The following is a 25,994-nucleotide window of genomic DNA, read 5'->3' on the forward strand; positions in this document are numbered from 1 at the left end:
GCCACTCCAGAACCTGCATGTAAATGATGGGGGCTGAAAGTGATGGGCGTTGAGAGTCCCTGGAGACACACACGTGTGGACACCTGAGAGAAAGGGAGTTGTGCCGGGCCCTGGGAGGTGGGTGAAGATGTCCCGGCCACCCCCTGTGTTAGTTTGCTAGGGCTTCTGTAAAGAAGTGCCACAAACTGGGGCTTAAACAACAGGAATGTATTGTCTCACAGTTTCCGAGGCTGAAGTCCAAGATCAAGGTGTCTGCAGGGTTGGGTGCCCATGAGGACTGTGAGGGAGAATTGGTTCCAGGTCTTTCTCCTGGCTTCTGGTGGTTTGCTGGCACTCTTTGCTGTTTCTGGGCTTGCATAGGCATCACCTCGATCTCTGTCTTCATTGAACCATGTGGCATTTTCCTTGTGTGCATCTGTGTCCTAATTTCCCCCTTTTATAAGGACACAATCTTACTGGACTAGGGACCACCCTTATGAACTTATCCTAACTTTGTCATCTGCAAAGACCCTCTTTCTAACTAAGGTCACATTCACAGGGACTGGGGGTTAGGACTTCAACATCTGGTGGGGGTAGACACAGTTCAATCCATAACCCCTGCCCCTCCATTCTCATCGCACTCGTCACATCTGGAAGGCAGGTTCCACCTGCCTGTAGGCATTGTGCAGCTCTCACTTGTGATCCGTGGAATTTCTCCTCCTTTTCTCACCAAATTCCTCTGAATGGGCACCATAGCCCTGCTGACAGTGAAAGGACTGTGGAAAATGCAGGGATAAGACAAGTTATTTGTTAGATAACAATTGAAGGTGCATTTGCCAGAGAACAAAGCCAGGAAGAAATATGAGTTGCTCCTTGCTACTGACTCTTTTTCTTTCTATCCAGGCTCTTACGCACACCTCATTAGAGCAAAGACTAATCTATCGAAATCCAATCAATTCCACTTTCGATGATGGCAGATGAATATTATTTCTACTACATTCCCTGTGAAATAGGGCTTTGTGGATAAACCTGGAAGCCTCCCCCCACCCCCTACATATAACACAGTTTCTTCAAGAATGTGGTCTGGTGTCTTAACCTTAAGGCTGCACCGTCAGAGCACAGCCCAGTGTGCTGCTGAGAGGAGCAGGGGAAGTGGGCTTGGGTGGGACCAGAGTCCATGGCAGCTTTCTCCCTCCCGAGTCAGGGGGAGGTGCAGAGGGACACTGAGCAAGTGTGCTTCTGTACAGGAGGCTGTCACCTCACTGGGCAGTGATGTCATTTTGGTGAACAAGATTGGACCTTTATGTCCAGAATTAAAACTGGCTGAGGCACTAGCAGGGACATCCAGCTCTATACCTGGTATCCATGATCTCTGCTGCTCTGCTGATCAAACTCTGGTTTTTGTCAGGGTGGTAAAGTGCTCAGCTAAAAACCTGTAACTGCCAGCCTCCTCCCCTCACAGCTGGATATAGTCACGGTAGTACATTTGGCCAATGGGACATAAACAGAAGTTGCTCAAGGGTGAGGACCCTTTTTCTACTCTTCACTGCCTCCTTCCGATGTGGAATGCATTTGTGTTGGCTGGAGCTCCAGCAGGCATATTGGCCTATGAGGTGAACACTAGGGTAGACTACCTACTAAGGATGATAGAACTGAAAGGTAGAAGTGGTTTGAGTGATGATTGGTAGCCAGCACAGCAGCCCTGGATTCCTGCTTCTGAACCTGTTTTATGCAAGAAAGCAAGAAAGCTATTTTGGTTAAGCAACACATTTGAGTTGCCAGTTATATGCAGCTGCAGTTACACCTAATCCTAATTTGATCCAGAGACCCCACAGGAACTCAAATCTCTGCCCTTTAGAGAATGTATCAGAAAGGAAAGGCCCATCCAAGGAGAATGGAGAAAAGAGGATTTCTTTCTGAGATGTGAAGAGTAGCCTGCTGTGTGCCATGACATCTTTTTCCTGGGCATTATTTATCTGAGGTGGAAGAGAAGACTCCAGTTCTGTGTTCCCTTTAGCTGATTCCTTTACTAGTATTTATTCAACACTCTATTTCCTAGTAGCACAGAAGGCGTTCTTCATTACCATTTTCTGCCAACTAACATTTAGTTTCAGTAGCGTCACCATCTTGGCAGTGCAACACTGTTTGGAGTACCTCGTTGCTTTTTACTGTTGTTTCAGAAAGTTTACGAGAAAATGGAAAAGAACGTGCTGATATCAGTGATTAGAAGTGTAGCTCTCCTAAACTTAAAAGCTGACACCAGAGGGAAATTATTTGACTTTGCAAAAAAGGATGACTCGCTTCCATCAGACATTCATTGTAGGAGGGCCGGTGATGAGTGTAGCTGACTCTAAATGAAAAGAATAAAATTAAAGCGTGTGGACAGACTGGAAGTATATCGGAGATGGGTGTATGAGGGATAATTAAGAAATTTGAATTTTTCAATCTCTCAAGGAATAAAAAATTCCCTGATAATATGTATTGGACTCTGACATGTTTTCAGGAATGTGTGAAGCAGGGAAGTAGAGACTTGCCCTTATGGGTGGGTTCACAGTTTTTAGCCCCGGATTCTCTGATGTGCTGTAGTGAATTGGGAGGAAACACGTGGGGGTGACCTGCTGGGACAGCACTGTGGAGGACGGTTATAACGTGGTTGCGGCAGAGCTAAGGTTGTATGCTTGGTGCTGTGGCGGGGCCCCCTCCACACAGCTGTGTTGGCTAAATAAAGGTTATCCCAAAGCTTTCTTGATCCATCCTGAATTATTCATGTTTCTCCGCATCTCTGGATTCACAGCTAGTCCCCAGACAAACATTTTCATGGAGGTCCAGATTTAGAGGCAACATATTCTTTAGAACCAATTTTATCTGTAATGAGGTGAAGTCATTTTCTAAGTGTTTCATTTAAAGTCACAATGATGTGAGGCCCTAAAAAGTATCTGTTGCTTGAGGAATTTAGAAGGCAATTAATACTGTCGATTTAAAGTATATAAAATATATTTTCTTACTGAGTTTGTTTTTCTTTATTTTATTTTTAAGGGGTTTCAAATATTCACTAAGACTTTTAAAGGTCCCTTCTAACCTCAGTTCCTATTACACTATTTCCCCCAAGCTATCAATTTTATCAACTGTATGTTCACCTTCCTTGGTGCTTATCAGGATCCTAATTCTTTGTGGCGGGAGAGGAATTTCTGCATTTGGATAAATGTCTTCTTTCCTTTCCTTTCTTTTTGGAGGGGGTCAGGGAGTGATGAGGTGGATCAAAAGAGCCCAGCTCACTCTAATCCAAACAGTTTTCCTAACACATTCCTGATGAAGTTATTATTAGTTATCACTTGTAGATAAGATTGGATTACTTATAGATAAGATAAGATTACTTTGGATTTCAGTGATTAATTTCTAGTTGTTAATCTGCAGCCATCTAGAAAGTTTGAAAATCGTTCTGTTTATCCATACTCTCGCTGTCCTCCATCACCAAAAATATTCAGATTGTATTGAAGACAGTGCTGCTGCCTGGAAGGCGTGCACATATTAAGATACTGTGAAAAGTGACGGCCTCTAGTTTCTCAAATGTAGGTCTCTGGTAGGTGCCCACTGAAATTCCGTCCACTGTGGGGATGCTGACACCTGGCCATCCTGTTGGATGGTCTCACCAGTCTTTCAAGTGGCTGGAAGGAGCCCTGAAGCCGTGTCATCTTCCAGAAGTTAGGGGGGGGCACTATCCAAAGAGGTTAGTATCCAGCTTTATTCTTTCAGAGATGGTGGTGGAAGCTACCTTTAAACAGTAACAAAGCTGGTAAGAAATAACATACTGCCCACCTTCCATGAACTACGCCTCCGGAATTCTGTGTGTAAAATCTTAATCGGGGTTTTTTATAGGTAAGTCTGTCTTTCAAACTTTACTTTGGATTATTTGAGAGGCTTCTGGAGCTGACTAGGTAAGAAGTCTTCACCAGGAAAAGCTCTGTCACCTTTCCTGGGAGAGATGCCAAAACCTCCTCAGTTTCATAAGAGATCGGCCTTTTCACTGGGAATTCTTGGGCATGGAGAGAGGGCTCAGCCTGAGAAATGAATGTCTTGTTTTAATCTCTGCTTTGCTTATTCACCTAGTAATTTACAATGTCATGTCCATGGAAGACTTCAGTTTCATTCTTTTTGTTAGAGGTGGATGGTGTGATTTCAGAAGTGGAGGTGACTGAGAACTCAAGGCCACCCACAGCTTGTGTCTTTCAAGAAATAACATGGTTGGTTTTGTTATGAAAAGAAAAAGGAAAAGGAGAGGAAAAAGGAGATGAAATAAACTTGTGTTAAAATTGTGCTTGCAGTTTGAATTTAATTCCCTGCATGGCTGGTTCTTACTTAAGACCAAAAATGATGAAACCTTCATCTGAAAGCTGCAGTCTAAACGGAGCAGGCGATATTGGGGTTGGTAATTAGCTATGCATGGGTCATGGGTTGGCGATTAGTTCTGTTTCTTAGAGCATGTCTGCAATCTTTGATATCTGCTTAAGTTATGTAAATAATTTGCAGTTTTTATTATGATTTTTCTATTAATCTTTGGCAGAGTGAAATTTCATATTTTCTCTATGACAAACCATGAAATTTAGCAATTAAATCCTTTTACTTATTCAGAGTCTACATTTGAATAAATAAACTTCAACAAAACATTGTATTGGGGCTTTGATAATTTTACGTAGTGATTCTTTTGCAGCCAGTTAATGTAAAGGACTCTTCATAATTATTTCTAATCTGATAGTTATATTCTTTAATTCTCACCTACCAAGGAATCATATTTGAAACTCTTGGACACTGAAGCCAGAGGTCTTTGTGGCCTTTCAAAGGCTAATAAATCTAACCTTTTGCATATATCAAGTTTATTATCATTTTATTACCACATTTAACCCTCCATAGATTCTGTCCATATCTTTCATTGGAGTAAATTAAGTACTTACATTTCTGATAAGTCCCTCTGCCTACATTGCACTTATATGCCCCTCTTATGTAGAAAAATTTCTGATAAATAAAAATATTTTGGTGGTGATTATCTATTTTTGTAATTTGACTCTTTACAAGTGAAATCATAAGGTTTGGAATTGTGTATACTTGTATTTGGGCAAAATTTCCCCACCAAGCCTAAATAAATAGTTGTTCCTAACCCTTTTACTGATCTAACAAGGTATTTTCAAACTTAGTCCCTACTTATTTCTTACCTGGTTGTATGTCATTATCTCATTTCCACTTATTAATTAAATAGAATAAGTCACCTCTTATGAACTATTCTTATTCTCTAATTATTTAGGTGCTCTCATCCTGGGATCTGTGGACAGCTCTTTGGAATCTATGAACTGCCTGAAATTGTATATCAGTGTGTTGTGTGTGTGTGTATGTGTGTGTTGTGTGTGTGTTGTATAGCTTTCATCTGATTTTCAAAAGCCTGCTTGACTGCCCAAAGTTAAGGACTATTTTGTTTCCCTCAGATAGGCCTTTTTTGTCTACCTAGATGTTAAGCTTCGGAAGTCATGTATATGCTTGTATTGAATAGTTTTACCACTACAACTAAAACAATACAACAAAACTGTGAAGAGTAATGTTTAATATAGCAATATCATTTAATATTACATATGGATGATGACGCTTTGCTGAAACGAAATATCCTTAGATACATGAATGTGCTGTTGTCTGCTACAGCACTGCTTCCTTCATTTGTTTGTTTTTGGAGATGATATTTATTTTATGCAATGGGAAACTCTGTTCTTCTCTGACTTTTCTGATAAGAACCTTGAGCGGTGGTTCCCTAGTGCCCCATGATATCATGTGGCCCTCACGTTGAGTTTTAGTATTTAGGCCTCTGATCTTTTCTCATTCCCTCAGGGCAAGTGAAACAGTAACACTTGTCTGTAACTTGATCATTAACACAATGGAAATATGGCACTGAAATAATGGAGCAATCTGAAATTAAGGGTAGTCATTACACAGTTCATATTCCTTAAGACTATCAATGAAATGTCAACAAAACTTTTTAAGAATGTATTAAATATTCATATTTCTCTGAGAATCATTTCTAGACTCCAGCTCACGGAGCACTCGCATAGAGTACATGATGGGCCAGAATTGGTGTAATTGCTTTTAGTGCATTAATGGATGTGACTTGATTTATAAGTAGACTGATTTAATATTTATACTTAAAATAGGCAAGCCTACGTTTAATTAATCCTTGTCTTCACTCTCTTTACTGAAAGTTACTTGTACCTAAGCTTTGTATTTTTTTTTAACTTGGCCTTGATTGTCTCTTATTCAAAATCCAGCCTTGCTTTTAGCTGTCTCACCTGCTGTAGGTACACTCACCTGGCAGCAAAGGAGGGGTCCCAAGGACAGGTGGGGAAGAACGTTGGCGAACCCGAGTATTAGTGAGTTCAAAGGTGGTGGACCTCTGCAGTGAGTGGCAAAGTGCTCCTCTTTACTTGGTGATTCCATATTTCTTGAAGATGTTTTTCCAAAACATCTGTATTGGGTAGCAGTAACTACTATAGTTAAGATCATATGCTTATTTCCGGAGGTAAGGCTGTCTTCTAGTCCATTTCTCCCACCTCGTAGCTATGTGCCTTTGCCTTCCTTAAAATGGCCATGATGGAAGTAGGACTAGTATGAGGATTCAGTGACAGAGTGCATCAAAAACGCCCTGCACAGTGCTCGACATTAAATGTTTGCTGACTCCTACTAGTACTACTGGTACTATAATAAAAATATTCAAAGTATTTGATTTTTTTCATTCATTTTACAGACTGCATGGACCAGTAAAAGTCTGGGAAGAGGCTCTCCCATTTCTCAGTGAGATGTTGTTACTGTGCAGTGTGGTGTTTTTAGCGTAGCAGCAGTTGATGTGCTCATTATTATTAGCTCCTTTATCAGAGGAATTGCTTATCTCCCAAGGCCAGTTATATGGTGACCTTGCAGCCTCCTTGCTATCCACGGAATCTGCCCTTTTGCCCTTTTCCAACCTAGTTATCCCTCAACTGCTTTAAATTCTCTGAGCTATTTGTCCAGCTCTGTTCTTTCTTCCCCCTCTGTCCTGAGGGGCCCCACGGCGAGCTTCGCCAGGTCGGTGCTCAGTGTGATGCTTAGTCCTACTGCAGCTGTAGCTACATTTGCTGCTGCTGCTGCCAAGTGCTTCCCCCATAGACATTTTCCTCTGAGTCCTTAATTGTAGGCTAGGCCGTATTATCTCTGTATTATCTCCTCTTAACTGATGTGAAAACCAAGGCCCAGAGGTGGTAAGTCACTTGCCTAGGTCTTCATCACTCCTTTGACTACCCCCTTTATCTCTTGTCGTTCTGCTATGCCCATCTTAAAAGTAAGTGTTAATTTGGGGGTTATGCATTTGGGGTGAATTGCATCGATGGGAACTTACATGTAACAGCCTGAATTTAAATCCTGGCTTTACCACTTAATAGCTACATGACCTTCGGCAGTTGCTTCATTATACAGTAGACATGGTCATGATGGCACCTGAATCTTGAATTATTATAAGGATTAAATGAAATAATATTTGTAAAAGTTCTTGAACAATTCCTGGTATATATTAAGCATTGTGTAGGTTTGTTCAATAAATAAAATGACTTCATAATGTAAGTCAGTGACAAAGTCTTTTACATTTTCTTGGACTTTGTATATTTACTAGAGGCCTGGTGCACGAATTCGTGCATGGGTGGGGTCCCTCTGCCTGGCCGGCGACCAGGGCCAATCGGGGCCATCTAGCCCAGTCCTCATGGGAGGTTGGCTGGCTGGGGAGGGACCGTGGGAGGGCTCCAGGGCATGTCCAGCCCGTCTCGCTCAGTCCCGATCAGCTGGACCCCAGCAGCAAGCTAACCTACCGGTCAGAGCATCTGCTGCCTGGTGGTTAGTGCATGTCATAGCGACTGGTCGAGCAGTCGACTGTCCCCTGGTGGTCAGTGCATGTCATAGCAAGCGGTTGAGTGGCCTTAGCATATCATTAGCATATTACGCTTTGATTGGTTGAACGGTCAACTAGACGACTGGGCACTTAGCATATCAGGCTTTTATTATATAGGATGTGTGAACTGTTCAGGCTACTTAACTCTTGTTAACTCCAATAATTTTTCAATTGATTCTGGTTGGCTTTCTAAATATCTATATATATAAAAGCCTAAGTGACTGAAAGAGTGGTCGACTGGTCGCTTTGATGCGCACTGACCACTAGGGGGCAGACAGTCAGTGCAGGAGCTGCCCCCTGGTGGTCAGTGCACTCCCACAGCCAACCTCGAACAGCCCCAATCAGCCCACATCGCCAGCCAGGCCGAGGGACCCCGCCCGTGCACAGATTCGTGCACCGGGCCTCTAGTAAAATTATATCATGTACAAATAACAGTATGTATTCTTTTTTCCAATATTTTTACCTGATTTTTAACTGACATATTGCATTGAACCCTATTACTAAATAAGCACTATACAACATGATTCTAAATTACATTCACAAGGATATAGTCATTATTTTTTATATTCCAGGCTGTCGTATATATGTTTGTATGGGAATATATCTTATAATTACCCTTGTATATAGCTTGTTTGACAAAAGCTCTTGGAGATAGCTTTGTGTCCTCAGTTAAGTTTCTTCTTGGACTTGGTTTAATTATGTCAGGGCACTTGATGCCCAGAAATTAATTAATGTATTTACTGTCTGATTTGCAAGTTAAGCATTTATTTAGGTATAATTAAGTAGCCAGCAGCTTTTATGCAGTTTGAGGTCATCACTCTGTTGATTCTAATATGAGAGTGTATTTGGGTGTGAGAGTGAGAGAGAAAGCAAGTGTGGTGTTTCCTTAAAGATCTAAAATTGTTCGATTATTGGCATACATATGTGCAAGATATTTTCAATGATTTCTCCCCATTGTGGTAGAGCAGCCATGATGGATAGCATGCCTCTGTTTGGTTAAGGCTAATTATGTCATGGAAGGTCGTTCACCTAAGGACTACTTACTTATTTTGGCTTTGAAGACTGACCATCCTAGTTCTACCACTTACCACCCCACTTAACCCTGGACAAGTTAAGTAAGCTTTGTAGGTCTTCATTTCATTACCAATGAAATGAGGTTGATGATAGTATCTCCTTCCTAGAATTAAACGTGAAAATGCATGTCGAGGGCAGGCACAGATAAATGAAAGCAGTACTTAGCATTCTAGTAAAACATGCCGGTTCACATTGTGGTGAAAAGTGCAGAGTGGTGAGCTAATAGCGACCAAACATGAACATGCAGAGGCCACACCCTGAGATGAAGGAGCATTGGGAGAGTCTTCCCTGTTTTCTAAAGTTGTTACTGCTTTTAAAACATAAGCAGTGACTGCAGGGAAGTTTCAGGTGTCAATATAGCTCTTGTACATTATCTTGTGGAATCTGCAGCGAAACAGTGGAAAGAGATTTATAAAAAATTAAGATAGTAGCAGATTCCAACAGGCTCATTTGTTTAACGAATTGCAAGGTGAATCCACTTTCTCAAGTTTTGTCTTTAGGCAAAATTTTTTTACTAATAGTATTTAAAACTTTTTAAAAATATGTTTTTATCGATTTCAGAGAGGAAGGGAGAGGGAGATAGAGATAGAAACATCAATGATGAGGGAGAATCACTGATTGGCTGCCTCCCACACACCCTGCATAGGGGATCCAGCCTGGGCTGTATTGAAAACTTTCTAGTATTTATTTGAATATTTCCATCCTATCTCCTGGAACAGGGGGCCATCAATTAGAGTGCTGAAAAATATCTGCTTATAGAAAAACCATATGCTGTCTTTTCCCTGTGGTAGCGTTCTGAAATGTTTTGAGGCTGTGCTTGATGCATATGCTTTTCTTTTTTAATAATCAAAGTTAGAACATGATAAAATGATAGAAATTTCAAAATAATTCTGAAGTAGCAAAAGTATGCTTTGCATTCACTGGTGTTCTCTAAGTCAGTTTCAGATTTCAGGTAACCCCAAGGTTTCTTGTAAAGTTAATCTTACATAGATGTCAAGACTTTTCAAAATATAGGTAACACTCTCCCTACTTTTTGCTTTATGGCTTTGTTAGAGTTGATGTGTAGAATTCCTATTTCTAAAACACTGTGGGGATATTTTCAGATTTGCTGTTTTAAAAAAATAGGTCACAATTTATATTTTATTCTGAATGTCCTTGGTGTAGCTAATTGCTTTCTGCCTCGCCGCTGCGCAGGTTATGTTGCAGATTTGGTTACTAAAATATGCTTTTTTTCCCACCAATAGAGAAAATTGGTTCTGAATAGCCTACATGAGAAGCAGTAACTTTCATTGAATACCAGTATAGGTGTTTCAAAGGTCACTGAATGTTTTAAAAGTAAAAATCTTTAAATGCCACTTTTAGATTATACTCTTTTGCTAATTAAAAGATTCCATCATCATAGTGAAGTTAAAACTTTTACTAAGTTGGTATAATTTGGCTATAAATTGAAACTTCGTGTTAGAGTAATAGAAGGCACTAGAACTTTCTAAATAAAATTGTTTCTTTCCAGGAGGTAACATTTGTAAAGCATCTATCAGAGTGCACAATGCATCTCACATCTCTCCCCTCTCTTTTCCTTTCTCCTTCCCATATGTGTATACTGTGTTACTTCTGATGCCTCTTTCCCCAAGAAGTATAGAAACATAAATTTATAGCTACCTTCTGTATATTTTTCTATTGCTGTGTATAAATTATCGTAAACCTAATGGCTTAAAACAACACTCATTTATTATCTCACAGTGATGAAGTCTGAACAGGGCTCGGCTGGATTCTTTCCCCAGCTCACAAGGCTGTCAGAATTCAGTTTCTCACCATTGCAGAGCTCAGAGGGACTTCCATCTTCTCCGGGGCAGGCAGGAGAAGCCATTCTGACACTTCACCTTCTTTTAACGGACTTACCTGAGTAGGTCAGGCCCACCTGGGGTAATCTCATTTTTATTGACTCAGCTGCTTAATAACCAATCATGGGAGTGGTATTCCATCATCTTCACAGATCTGCCCACTGTGGACAGGGAAGGGGAGTGTACAAGAGTGTAACTTAGTGGGGGCCTTAGAATTCTGCCTACCGTATCCTGGGATTTTTCCACTTTTCTGTGGGAAGGCGAATTCATGAGCATCTGTTGACAACCTCCTGGTTGCTAGGCACAGTGTTATGACCTGCATTATACAAATGAGTAAACTTAGACTCAGGGAGACTAAATCACTGGCACAAGGTCTCACTGACTTCAAGAGCCAAACAAAATCTTGGAGCCAAAATCTCCAAGTGAATGAGGGCCTCATTTTTAGAGGCTCTTTCATAAACAGTCTCGAGTTTTCAAATGAGCTTTTGTTTTTAACAGTCCACATTCAGATTGGTTGTTTAAAACCTATGAACCCATTTCCCCAGGGACGCCATGCTATAAATGATGCTGCGTTCCCATCTACAGAATCCAACTTAACCCACACTCTCAGGAAAATTGTCTTTGGAGAATCCAGAACTTGGGTCTTAATCCCCGAACCCCATGGAGGCAAGCAAAGCCCCTGGCCCCGTGGAGCTTCCGCGGCCGCCTTGTGTGGACAGCCCCTGAGAGATGGCAGTCCGCGAGGCCCAGGCCACCCAAGGGGGACAGGAGCAGGTGCTGCCCTCAGCGACAGGAGAATCTCCCAGCATGTGACATTGGGAGATTATTTTGTAAAGTTAATCTTACATAGATTTATTTTGTCAATTAGGTAATTATGTTATACTCTATTACAGAATCGTATTAGAGCTGAATTATCTTTTACATGGAATCAGTTGTCTTAACTATATCAGGTGTTGATATGGTGCTATTCAACTTCCATAGGAGGTTGTGTTTGAAACTTTTTGACTACGATTTTTATTGATTTTTTTTTTTAGAGGAAGGGAGAGGGAGAGAGAGATAGAAATATCAATGATGATAGACAGTCATTGTTCTGCTACCTCCTGCATGGCCCTTACTGGGGATCAAGCTCACAACCCAGGCATGCATCCTGACCAGGAATTGAACCAGTGACCTCTTGGTTCATTTCGTCACTCAACCACAGAGCCACACTGGCCGGGCTGACCACTATTTTTATTCTTCAGTTACTTTTCTTCAGCCATGTTGTTTTAAATCTGTATCAAAAGGTGACTTATAGTGCTTATATCCAACTGATATCTACATGTTAGGTAGAATTGTTTCAAAATAATGTAGCCGCAGCCTCTCTTCTTCTCTCCTTCCCACCTTGAGTCCCATCTTTATCTTCCTGTCTTTAATACGTGTTGAGAGAAGAGGGGGGCATGAACGACTGGCTGGGCACCCCCACAGCAAGCAGGAAGCACTCTCAGGCTGGAATGATTGAGGAGGCGCACGTGACCGGAATCCAGGAGGACCGGTGTCTGTGGAAGGTCAGATGGACAGTGGCTGGGAAGGGAAAATGAGCGAAGGAATGTCTGTGGTTACTTCTCTTTAACCCTTTTTGTTGCGTTGGCTTTTCTTTTATGCCTCAGTGTCATGCTTGGTGGCTTCGATGCAATTATTGAACCGTATGGATCTGAAGAACTAAGAATGGACTTTGGCCTAAATTTAAACTTTTTTTTTAAATCCTGAATTTTACTTTCTTTTCATTCACTGCCTCAGGTACAATAAATGAATGAATGAGTTCTCTTCCCTTTTGATCTTCATTTCAGGCTACTCAAAACGTATGGCTGACAGCCTTCAAAGGAAGGGCGCAGCGCGATGTTTTATTCAGCGTATCGCTGCTCTGCCCTTCGCCACAGCGATTCCAATAGCTGTGCAGGTGCCCGAGAGGCTGTCGGGGATTAGCCACCCGTGGGTGACAGGTGGCACCATGTGGTACCTGTTCCAGGTGGAGTGGAAATGACTGGGGCAGCCTCTGGTTCATGGAGGTTTGTGTGCTCCCCACGTCATGCTCACAGTTCCATCTAAATCAGTGGTTCTCAACCTTGGCTGCACATTAGAATCACCTGGGGATCTTTTTAAAATCCTGATTTCTGGGCCTCATCCTCTGGAAATTCTGTTTCTTTGTTATGGGGTGAGGCCACTGGTCTAAATTCTTTAGTCAGATTCCCGTCTTCCCTCATGGAGTAAAAATGACCTACAATGCAATTAGCAGTGAGAAACGCATAAAAGTACAGAGTAGCTTCTAAAGCAGATTGTTTTAAATAATTCTGTGCCTTTGGGACCAACGGCACCTCCTTTATGCCCTCTTCCTTGAGGGTGTCCACCTCCTCTGTCATTGGCTGCAGGATCGTTCCCTTAGTGCCCCCTAATGACATGTAAATAACATGAATGATTACAGCTTGATTATGGGTCCGATATTTATGAGGCTCCTGGTAACTTGCTGCATAAATTTAGGTCTGTGAGTAAATTCTCTTAGGGACAGTCAATGTGAGAGGATTTTATTTTTCTTCCCTGTTTTTTATGACATACTAATTCTTTTCACCTCTGAATTCTTTATTGTTGTTTCTGCCCTGGAAGAAGTAGGGCCCTGGAAAATGATATTTTTTTCTGAATGACTTTTATGGTCCCTGTAGGGTTCGGAGCAGATCTGAGTTTCTGCCTGATCCTGACCTGTCAAAGGAACGGTGAAATGAAGGAACATAGTATCCATTTCCGCATGAACTAAAATGTGGGAACATTTCTCTCTCCTGCCTCTTCTCATAAAGCACGTCCAATTTCCAGTCTGTGCTTTTATGAAAATCACAGGGGAACAGGTTTACACTGTTTTCTGATTGCTGAGGGATTTCAGTGTTTTAAGCTTTCTGCTTTGGCATCTAGATTTTGGGAGCTAGCCTCCCACTCATTGCACTACATCCTGCAGACTTTTCTTTCTAGAAGAATTTATTATAGCAAAACTTCCATAGGACGTCTCTTCTCTGTCATAGTCCTTGTTAATCCTGCAAAGCATGCTCTATGGTAAGAGACAGACCAACCCTTAAAGCTTACACATTGTTACCAAAGCCTAGTTGGCCCACAGGAAAAGAAAGTGAAATTGTAATTTGGGTTTGAGACCAGTGTGTACATTTCACATTTTAATGTTGAATTGCAAGAATTGCACCCTTAGAGGCAATAGCTTCTGATATGAGGAGGCAGCTTGGGACTGACATTGGTAAAGACACATTAGCATTTATTTAATTACTAGAGGCATGTTGCACAAAAATTTGTGCACTTGGGGGCAGTGGGGGGCTCCCTCAGCTTGGCCTGCACCCTCTGGCAGCCCGGGAGCCCTCGGGTGATGTCCGACTGAGGCTTAGGGCTGCTCCCCAGGGATTGGGCCTAAGTTGGCAGTCAGACATCCTCTGGCAGCCTGAGAGTCCTCAGGGGATGTCCGACTGATGGCTTAGGCCTGCTCCCCACGGAGAGCACAGGCCTAAGCCACAGTCAGACATCCTTAGCACTGCCGAGGAGGTGGGAGAGGCTCCCGCCACCTTCACTGCACTCGCAGCCGTCAGCCTGGCTTGTGGCTGAGCGGAGCTCTCCCTGTGGGAGCGCACTGACCACCAGGGGGCAGCTTCTGCATTGAGCGTCTGTCCCCTGGTGGTCAGTGCGCATCATAGCGACTGGTCATTCCCGGTCATTCCACTGTTGTGGTCAATTTGCATATTACCCTTATATTATATAGGATCTCATGTAGTATAGGGACTTAAAAAAATGTCTTCCCTGCAAGATGTGCAGGAAAATAGAGTGTCTAGTTGACCGCCTTCTCATACAAAGTGACTATCTGTCTTATCCACAAGGTGGTCCGTGTCCCAGGTCCTGTCCCTTTCTGAGAACCACCTTTGTAAAGAAGGGGGCCGGGTGATGAAGGAGACAGGCTTCCAGGCTCAAAGGCTGAGCTCCCAAGTCTGCTGAGCAGACAGAAAGGAAGGTGAAGTCAAGAACCCAGGTCATGTTTGGAATTGGACTATCTGTCACAAAATCAAAGCCTGAGCTCTGTGGGAATGATGAGCGATATATACGGTCTTATTCCCAGTTTTAGGTTGTCTGGGAAGGGGTGCGGCATCACTGGTATCCAGATATAAACTTTCTGTCACTAGAGATTCCTCTTGGGTTCTTTGCTCTTTGGCATAATCTAAATACATAAAAGGCTAATATGCTAAGTGTCTGACCCTCTGACTGGTCGCTATGTCGCGCATTGACCACCAGGGGGCAGACGCTCAACGCAGGAGCTGCTGTGATGCGCACTGGCCATTTACAGAGAAACAGTGGCTGTGGGCACCAGGTAATGACGTCACATAGCAACGCCCAGCTTCCTCTTCCTAGCAACAGGCCATTTAACAATAAACAGCACCACGGACCTGGCGCCCACAAAGCAACACTTGGCTTCCCCCAAGTGCGACACAGGCCCCGCCACCACCCCAGAGCGACAGCCCACCAAATCACAGAAGACGCTGCCGAGACCCCATGGCGCAAAATGCGGCCCACAGCCCAGCCCAGAAACGGTGACTGTGGGCACTGGGTAATGATGTCACGTAGCAATGCCCGGCTTCCTCTCTCTAGCGACTAGCCTCGTTGGAGTTTCTTCAGCCCAGGAACATGACTTGGCTTATAGCCAGGTGGAAACATTTTACCCTTTAACCAATGTCTGTGAAGCATTTTCCCATGCCTCATCTCATTTGATCCTCACAGAAGTCCTGGAGTAGGTAGATAGGAGACTCAGTAGAATCCTATTTTCTTTTCATTAGCCGGAAAATGGAGATTTAGAAAGCTTAGAAACTTGACCCGACTGAAAAGAAGTAAGAAATGGTGGACCTTGAAAATGACTTCAGGTTTTCTCACTGCACAGAATATAGTCAAACACTGCTGCAGTTAAATATTTTACCCTCTGTTCTCCCTGTGTGATCTACAATAATAATCTGCTTTGTGTTGATATTTGCTGCTGTGTTGCTGACAATTATTTGAAAGAGAAGTTGGGGTGCTTCACTGGGCTGGAAAAAGTTCAGCTAAATCAGAAAGCAGGTCTAATTAAGCAATTTATCTATATATATAAAGCTCTCCCTGGTGCCAATTGCACTCGTGTGTTTTGATCTGTCATTGTCGATCATGAATTTGGTTGACATTTCTATTAAGAGAAAGGGTGAATAGTGATATTAAAATATTTCTTCTAATTAATTTTCTTTCAATGTGCACGAATTTGTCCACCAGGCCTCTAGTTACCAATATTTGTGGTTTGACACTTCTTCTTTTCCACATCCTGAAACCCAAAGCCGTTTTGTTGCCTCTGCCCTGGTCCAGGATAGGGCAAAGCACTTGAGCCTCTCTCACTCAAGGTCACTCTTGGCTTTCCTTCAAAGCAGTGACATGACTGTTGTTGCTATTCACAGATGATACCATCTGCATCAGGAGCTTGGACAGAGTTAAGTAAGGCACGTTGGGCTTCTCAGGATAGCCCAGAGAAATTCTGGTTTCTCTTATCCAAGGTGGTAACCAAGCCTTCTAGAACTAATGTCCCAGTTGAATGTAATGCCTTCACCCACTGTGACTATACTTTCAATAATCTTGGTTAACTATTAATGAACTCTTTGCTTTGTCAAGCATTTATGGGATGCCTCCCATGTGTGAGCATTGTGCTAATTAAGCAGCTAGTATAAAATGGTAAACAGAAAAGGCATGACCCCTGCCCTTTATGGGGTTTATATTAATATTTATTATTTTAAATGTACCTTGATTGTGATAGATGCTCTGAAGAAAAAGAGTAGAATGTTCTAGGTGAGGATAATTGTGGGTCTAATTTAAAATGGGAGGTCAGGGAACAATGCTTTGAGCAAGTGGTACTTATGCTGAGGTCAATATTTTAGTTTATTAGTAGCAGAATAGAAGAAGGAAATTTTTTAATGTGAAATTTGGGTAGTTCTGTTCTATCACAGGGTTCTTTCAACAGTTGAAATTATAGAACCTTTAGTTATATTTAAACCTCACAGTGCTACTCAAGAAATAAACTTTAATTATTACCAAAAAGAAAACAAAACCAAAAAAGCCCCAAACCAAGTAGAATAATTCAAATTGTATACAATTTTTATGAATAATAATTTACGTTAAGGGAAAGAACATTGAAAACTGATTGAATATGGAAATAATGGGAGTTAGAAACAAATGTACTAATAGAGAATGAAGAAAATTATTTTCTTTGGAAATAGGAAAGGTCTGAGTTCAAACTAATAAACTATGAGTAAGTAATCTGAGACAGAGAGTCTTCAGAGATGAGTAAGATTCCAACCCTCTGCAGGTATACCTTTTAGTTCACAAACAAATGCTGCGCTTCTACATTCCTTGAAACCAAAAGCATTCGGTATATTGTGCAAGGGGCACTTGCTGTTTCAGAGGGAGCAGGTGTTTTAACACAGTGTTATCAGTTTGAGGTCAAGTAAATACAAATAAAGTTAATTAGGACTTGAATGCATCTATACTGAATGTTATATGCTATAAATGAAGAGTATATCTTCCCACTTCACCTTCTAATATTTAAGGAACATTCGTGCAATCGATCCTTCATTAGGCTGTAGAAAGCAATCTCAATAAATTATCAAAGCATACTATTAAAGCTTCTCTTCTTTTCCCAGCTGGGTGACCTTAGACAAGTTAATTACTACCACTCTACCTCCCTTTCCTGGCTTGAAAAATGGGGATAAGAATGCCAATAGGTAGCAGTATATGAAATTGATACATCAGTGTGAAATGTTATAGCACAGTACTAGAAATTCATAATGTTAACATTTTCGAGTTTTGGAAATACATTCTCCTGGAGAAAATTGGACTAAAAGAAAAACATAAAAATTCCAAGTAGAAAGTCTATAGAAGATAATAATAATGGTTAAGCCAAATGTTTCACATTTAATAATTTATTCATGTTCTGCTCAAGATAAAATGAAAAATGGGAAATATGTTTTTAGCATATTCCTGCAGCATGCATGTTGTGTGTTCAGGCGACCCACCTCCATGTATAGCTCAGTGATCACTTGATAGTCTTGCTAATTTCTTTGATCTTTAGGTTTTATGAGTTGCATATTTCAGCAATTCTTAATGTTCCTGGAAAGGTGATATATTTGCATTGAAAGATTATAATTTTATTTGACTATTTCTGGAAGAGATACACTTGGAGAAGAATTTTCAGGAAAAAGTGATATTTGTATTTCGGATTGCATTCTCTTTTGATTTTCTTCTTTGTACTTGGGAGCAGCTTATACAAGCTGCAAACAATAGTTGAATGTGAGGGAGATGAGACAGAGCATACTCTTTAAAAACTTTAAAAAATGCACAATGAAAAATATGTGAAGATATCACATTAACAGCATGTACTTCTCTTTGCATTGCTTGGCTAATGGAAATAAACAGGAATAAGGCCTCTTCTTCTTTGCTCACATTAAAATGCCTGATGTCCAAGCATGTATGGTGACCACAAAGCCAACATTAGTCTTTCCATTTTAATTGCACCTCTTATTGTTTGGTAGAACTTGGAATATGAGGATAAAAATCAATAGAAAGATTGTCATTAAGGCTGTGTTGAGTATTAAACTTGTTCCTCCCTCTCTTCCGTCCTCCCCTCCCTTTCTTTTCCCAGAATATAGCCAATAAAATCGTTTTCATAAAATTCTATTTTAAGCCAGGAAAACATTTTATAATAAAATAAGGAAAGATTAATATTTTTATTGTCTCCAGTATTTGAACATGCAATCTAAAGAAATCACATGTGTTTTCCATCGCTCTGCTAGTCTCCACAGCATTGCATCCAGTCATCTAAATCTGCTGTGTTGTTGCCATTACTTCCAATGGGTCATCTATTATGGATTGTTAAGTCATCATAGTATTTCATAACTAAAGGGTATGCTTCACTTGGAATTATGTAAGATAGGGTGTATGGGGGCGAAATTTTCAGAAACATGAGCATTTTTTAAAGAAAAATGTAGACCTTCGGTTATGATGCAAACATTGGTGCCCCTTCCTCACTCATTGTCTTTCTCAGGTTTCAAAACACGCTACCAAAAATGTTGATGGCATTTCCTTAAAAGAGATAAACCATTGCATGTGGCCTTTTATGTTTATAATTCATCTGAATTCTTCTTTCTATCACCTGCTCTAAATGTACCATTCCACCTTTCTATATAAAAGGTCGTATTTTTCTTTCATTTGTGAATCTGCCCTTTTAGTTTTCTAGAATTCTAACTCACCTGACCACTCTTGGTCTTAGACTAAAAACAGAAATCCTCTTCTGTGACTTGTTCTTAAGATTCTGTGCTCTGGATCAATAAAGAGACCTTTTCCTTCCCTAATCTCAGAAATGCTGTCTGCTTTCTCTCCTTTTTCTCTTTAAAGGGGAGAAGGGACAGCTCTCAGCCCTAACCCACCCCACAGCTGTCTCTCACACTAAGGATTCAGGATGTGCGTGCTGTTGAGGAACACAGCTATGCTCAGTGCATGGAAACACCACTCTGCATTCAGTGGGCAACCAGAATCCTAGAAGTGGAGAGATTTTGCATCTATTTATACAATTCTCATGGAGCTTCAATTGTGAAAAAGTCTTAGCTGTATAATTAACAACTTGAGAAATCAAAAAAAATACTAAAAATCAGACAGACATTATTAGGATAGCCTATTAAAGATGGGCCTTTCTCTAATAAGGAACTCTGCTAATGTGGCTGAGCTCTTGAAAGAAGAAGGTGCAGCTGATAATAGATCAGGCCACAGGTAATTAAGCAGGTGACAAAAAATGGGAAATAGTAAGGATGGTGCTATACTCCACACCCCGGATAGTGTGTTGGAATAGGAGCTAACCCTGGTGTTGCTGAGTGTGGAAATAGAAGAATTCTTTATCAGTTATCACCTCTAAAGAGTGCTTTGTCGTTTGTGAAGCATTTTCACAGGTCCTGTGTCATTTAATTTAATATTTTTGTTGGCCATTTTTGACATTCAGAGTTTTTCAACAAGCATATGTGCTCCACAATGCTATTGAAAATCCTTTTTGGTGAATTAAATGTGTTGAATATATTACCTAGAAAATTCTCCTAGGATATTTTTTTTCAAATAACTCAATGTCTATACTTTATGATCTGGAAAGTATAGTGTACTGTAATAAAAAGAACGAAGCAATTGGGTTCAGAAAATCTGATTTATAATCCTGGCTTAATCCCTTACTCACTGGGCAACTTACTAACTTGGGCAAGTAATAATTATTTTGGTCCCAGGTAACGCCATAAACTTTACCCATTTACTTTAGGATTCTGTGTTTTCTATATGTTTGTGTTCCTATTTTCCCATGGATTGTCATTTTATTCCATTTTCTTTTTCGTCTGGTTCTGATTCAGTTTACTTTTACTTTGCTTCATTTGTTACTTAAACGAATAATTATTGAGTATTGCATGTTTGTATATATATATGTGTTGCCTCAAATTCTGCCTGAAGTGATGCAGTATATAAACAACTTTTTTAAAAGAGGGAGTTTATTTGAGAAGTGTTTATAGAAGCTGTCAACCCTTTAAAATAGATTCTTCGCTTTCCTGAGAGATAGATGTAACTTGAGACTATGAGGAATCCCCAAATTCACAAGCTGGAGTGATTCTCACACACTGGGCATCTCCATGTAACCAGCTTGTAGGTCAAGAGCTGGAACATTATTTCTGCCTCAGAAGTCCTTCCTGCCACTACCGTCCAGACACCACCCCACCCCCATGACCACTGTCCTGACTTCTCATTGTATAGTGTGGTTTCTCTTGATTTTGAATTCTATGTAAGTGGAGTCATAGGATAGCTGCAATTTCTTGCACATTCTTTTTTTAAAAATTATGGTAAAATATACATAACAAAATTTACCATTTTAACCTTTTTAAATGTACAGTTCTGTGGCATTAAGTACCTTCACATTGTTGCAACCATCCCCACTGGGCATCCACAGAACGTTTTCATCCTTCCAAACACTAACTCTCCACGTCCCGCTCCCCCAGCTCTTGGCAACCACCACTCTACTTTTTCTCTATGGATTTGACTACTTAGGTACCTAATTTAAGTGCAGTTATACAATATTTGTCCAGTTATGGCTGTCTTATTTTACCTAGCATAGTATCGTCAGAGTTCATCAATGTTATAGCGTATGTCAAAATTCCCTTCCCTTTGAAGGCTCAGTGACATTCTGTTTTTACATATATCCTATTTTGTTTATTTATTCATCTATGGATGGACACCTCGTTTGCTTCCACCTTTTGGCTGTTGTGAAAATACTAGGAAGATGCTTGTACAAATATCTGTTCAAGTCTTTGCTTTTACAAGTTGTGTGTATTCCCAGGAGTAGATTGCTAGACCATACAGTAATTCTTAATTTTTGGAGGAATCACTGTATCATTTTTCCACACCAGTGGCCTCATTTTATGTTCCCACAGTTAAGGGTTCCACTTAACTTTCCTCCACATTAAGTATGTGAGATTCGTCGACATTGGTGTGTCGTTGTAGGTCATTTTTCTCATTGCTGTGTAGCATTCCATATGTAAATGAGCCGCAGTATTTCTAACCATTCTCCTGTTGATGGGTATTTAGGTGATTTCATACTACCATTGCAGGGCATGTGACCATGAGGTCTCGGAGTCCTGTTGTTTTGTTTAGTTGTTTTACTTTTTTGCATAATGGAAAGGAAAGTGGTTATCAAGAAATAATTTGTACAACTGACAAAACTTCCTGATTGTGGCACTTGGTAATCTTTAGTATCACAAGTGGCAATGTCAGGCCCAGATTGGCCTGCGAGAAGCAACTTGCTGGGTCACTTACCCGGAAAGTTTAGGTGTCCAGCTTCAGGTATGGCTTGGTCCATGGCCCCAACAATTTCATTTATACTCTGCTCTGCTTTTGTCTGTGTGGCTTCCATAGTAGACAACCAATACCTGGAAATTGGACAAGGTTCCCATAAGAGTGAGTAAAGCAACATCCAAACATACAGCGAGGGAGTACTGGTGTCTGGCAGTTTGTCTTTTCTTTCTTTTTAATACTAACCTTATTCTTGTCAACATAATGTATATACATAATTTTGAAAGTTGCTACCAGGCTTATGAAAAGCTAGAGAGGCCTGCCTCTCCCTCCCACCCTGTAGTCCTGCTTACTTGAGTGGACGGCTTCAAATCTCAGGCCTCTTTAACAGTGTTCTCCATGGTGCAAAATAATGCATTTGTGCTGCTCTTTCTCATTTGTCAATTGCGTACACTACACGCTGACTTCCTGTTATGGACCATGAGAATTGAACTCTTAGTCTATCTCCTCTACCTCGTTTTTGCATTTTCCAACTGCCCCAAATAGTTATGTCACAATTGTAGTATGAGTTTTGTTTACAACAATATTCACTGTTCATATTCGTTTATCTACATATTAGTTTCCTATTGCTCCTGTGACAGATTACCACAAACTTAGTATTTTAAAGCAACACACACTTATTATCGTACATTTTTGGGGGTCAGAGGTCCCAAATGGATCCTCTGGGGCTAAAATCGAAGGCTGATTTCCTCCCGGAGGCTCGAGGCAGGAGTCGGATCTTTCCCTCTTGCAGCCTCTGGAGGCTTCATCCTTCTGACCTCTGCTCGCATCACTGACATCGGCTTCTCTGACTTGACATTGACTTCTCCTGCCCTCCCCCCCCCCCCCCATTTTCCTTATAAGGACCCTCGTGATCACATTGGATCCACAGGTAAATCCAAACCACTCTTCTTAAGACCCTTAATTTAATCAGACCAGTGAACCCCTTTTGCCATGTAATCTATTCTCAGATTCTGGGGATTATGACATATTTAGAGGGGTCCTTATTCTGCCTACCACTATATATATATATATCTATATTCTTCTGCTTCTCCACCTCCTACTCAACTGTGAGCACCTTTAAGAATATATAAATAATTGAACATTCAAGGAGAGTGATGCTCACTATCACTCTTGCCTTAGGGTTTTATATATTCCTTGTGGAAGCCTTGAATCTAGAGAGGAGAAAAAAATGAGAAAATATGGGCTTGGAGAGATCTGTTCTTTGAATTTTATAGAAGAAGTCAAAAACCTTATGTTTAAATTCTATCTGCCCTTGTGCCTCAGATCCAGGTACATGGCTGGTCTTGTAAGCCCGTCCCTTCCACCTTGGCCCCGAGCAGCTGTAGAGCTCATTTTGTATGTAGTTTGGGTCATCTTTGCGGGATCCCATATCTAGGTTACTGTGCAGGTCTGGCATGGAGAGCCTGGTAATTGGGTTTTTGTGACTTAGAGATACTTTTGGGCTCTGGCTATAAAAAGCCATTTCCCCTGCAGACAGAAAGAAGCATATAGATACACTAAGATTAGTAGCATTGCCGAGAGAGGAAATATGGAATGAGAAATAAAACAATAGGACTGCTCTTTATTTTTCCTGAGCCGAGTACAATGAAATCAGAACCAGAAATGCTTAGAATTGGTGAATGATGCAGACATTGGCCCTTGTCTTTAAAGCAGGTTTTCTAGATTGGGGTTGGGGTTGGATAATCCTTCCTTGTTGAGGGCTGTCCTGTGCATTGAGGCTATTGAGTGATATCCCTAGCCTCTGCCCACCAGATGCCAGTAGCAGCAACCCCCAGCTCCCAGTTGCGACAGCCAGACATGTCTCCGGATGCGGCCAACCCAGGTTGAGAGCTGCTACTCTAGAGAATACCTCGAAGGACCCAGCCGTCGGCTGTGCTACTGGGTTTTTTCCAACTCTATTTTGTCACCATTAATGTGACTGTGGTGTTCCCTGCCTGTGAGAGCAGAAGGTTGTTTACCTTCAGCCTTGTTGTGAGTATGTCTTCTTAGTCATACCAGAGTGCTTTAAACCAGTGCTCTCCCCACCCACCCGCTAACACATGGCACGCTGCTCTAGTGTAACCCTGGGTTCCTCTCTGGTGCATGCCTTCCAGCCAGCAGGGCCTTTCTGGGTTTTCCTGTGGCAGCTGAACAGGTCCCAGTTCTCTAGTTCTTGGAGGTCAGTGGCTGAGGTGGTGGTTGTGACACTCTTTAGTTACCTAGCACTGTGGAGAGCTATAATTATGAGGAAAAGGAGGGTGGGTCTCTTAGGTTGGTGGTTTCAGCAATATAGGGTGGGTCATTCTTCATTTTTCAGCAAATTCATTGAATACCATGTGGGCTGTTCTTGGAACTGGAGATATGCACAATGCACTTCTCTTCTTGGAGCCTCCTCTTATTGAGGCAGAAACCCTGTGTAGTCAAGGCTGGTATGTGTTTGATTTACAGTTTGTATGGCATCAGGACCTCAGAACTTTGTATGTTACAATTAGTTGAAGTGACTTTTTTTGAAAAATATATTTTATTGAATTTTTACAGAGAGGAAAGGAGAGGGATAGAGAGTTAGAAACATCGATGAGAGAGAAACATCGATCAGCTGCCTCCTGCACACCCCCCACTGGGGATGTGCCCGCAACCAAGGTACATGCCCTTGACCGGAGTCGAACCTGGGACCCTTGAGTCCGCAGGCCGACACTCTATCCACCGAGCCAAACTGGCTAGGGCAGTTGAAGTGACTCTTAAGTCTCCTTTAACCTTTAGGTTCTCCCTCTATCTCTCTTATTTCCCTACTTTGATAATTTTTTATTGAGAAGCCAGGTTGCTGTTAGAGGAGCAATGTGTCACAGTCTAGCTATTGCTGGTCATCTCAGTGATATTGTTTCCCATGTTCCTTTGTCCCTGAATTTCCTGTAAGTTGATGTTTTGATGGAGAGGCTTGGCCGTGACCCTGGGGATGTGGCTTTTCGGGTAAGACCACTCCACAGGCGTTTCATCGTGAGGCACATAATGAGCCCTCTTTCTCTTCCGGGGTCAGCTGTCAGTGATGGTCATAGCCTGGATCCATTGACTTATTAGGGTTTGAAATATGTGACTTTCTAATTCTGTCTTTCCTCCTTTACTTACCAGTTGGAGTACATCTATAAAGAGAACCATTTTCCTAACTAGGAGTTGCAATTCATAGGGAGGTCAGGATAAGTGCTTCATTTTTTTTTCTTTTCCTTTACCAGTTTTCAGAATTAATGGAGTAGTTCCCCAGTATCTCCCAAAGGTGACCCTGGCTGGCTTGCTGGCTTTCCTCCATCCTTTCCTCCTTCGCTCAAACATTTGATATGTTTTAATATATTACTGTTACCATTCCTACTGATGCTTGACTATCCATTTTTGGGGGGCCAAGTTTGCTAAGTTTTTGGCTTTTACTGAGAGTAAGATGAAAGCTATTAGAGTGGTATGTTCTGGAAGAGATCATTCTGGAGTTTGTGTGGCCAACAGAAGTGTAGAGGGTACCAGGGAGGAAGTAGAGAGACTAGTTACCAGGAAGTTACAGTAATCCAGTCATGACATGGTATATCTTGGATCAGGGTGTTCAGGTGGAAAGAATGGTGAGATTCTGGATATTTTACATTTCAAAGAAGCTTGTTTGGGGAGGAGGGGAGGATTTGGAACAAAGTTGATCCCTCCTCGTGTTCCATTTAATCTTTATTATTCCTTACTGCTATGCCTTTATATGAATTAAATTCTTCATTTATGTTACTATCTGCCTCCCTATTGTCACTAACCAGTGACTGTGTTCCCAGTGTGGATTCGTTACCTCTAAAGGGAGGAGGGGTGGTTAGTTCTGTGAGCTCACCTAGGAGAAGTGGGCTCCTGGTTGAAATACCCAGAGCAAGCTGGCAGGTGAGGGTTTAGAGAGGGGTTGTAGGAGTCTCCTGGGCACTTCCTCTCGCCCACATGTACCTCCGTGGAGTTACATACAAGGAACCCACTAAGTGGTGCAGAGCTGAAGGGGATTTTGTGAAAATGAGGGCAAAGTGGGGTCAAAACTGCCCAGAGCCATGATGCAGGCTTGGGTTTCAGCACTCACTTCCCCCTTTGCCCAGCACCCTGTCCAGGGCTCCACCTGAGCATGCCCGGGGTCCCTGAGGCAAAGGCCTCGGGATAGAAGTGAGCACACCAGGATCTTATCCCAGCCCTGCGCCAGCTGTGTGCCCTCAGTGCCTTCCTCTGTG

The 25,994-nt window shown here is 41.6% G+C and overlaps 1 protein-coding gene across 4 annotated transcripts in view; it reads left to right on the forward strand.

Annotated features, from left to right (window-relative positions):
• Window positions 1–25,994, forward strand: part of MAST4 (microtubule associated serine/threonine kinase family member 4) — a 464,303-nt gene that overhangs the window by 244,732 nt on the left and 193,577 nt on the right. The window lies entirely within an intron of this gene.

The sequence above is a fragment of the Myotis brandtii genome, unplaced genomic scaffold (assembly GCF_000412655.1).
Source record: "Myotis brandtii unplaced genomic scaffold, ASM41265v1 scaffold115, whole genome shotgun sequence".
Lineage (NCBI taxonomy): Eukaryota > Metazoa > Chordata > Mammalia > Chiroptera > Vespertilionidae > Myotis > Myotis brandtii.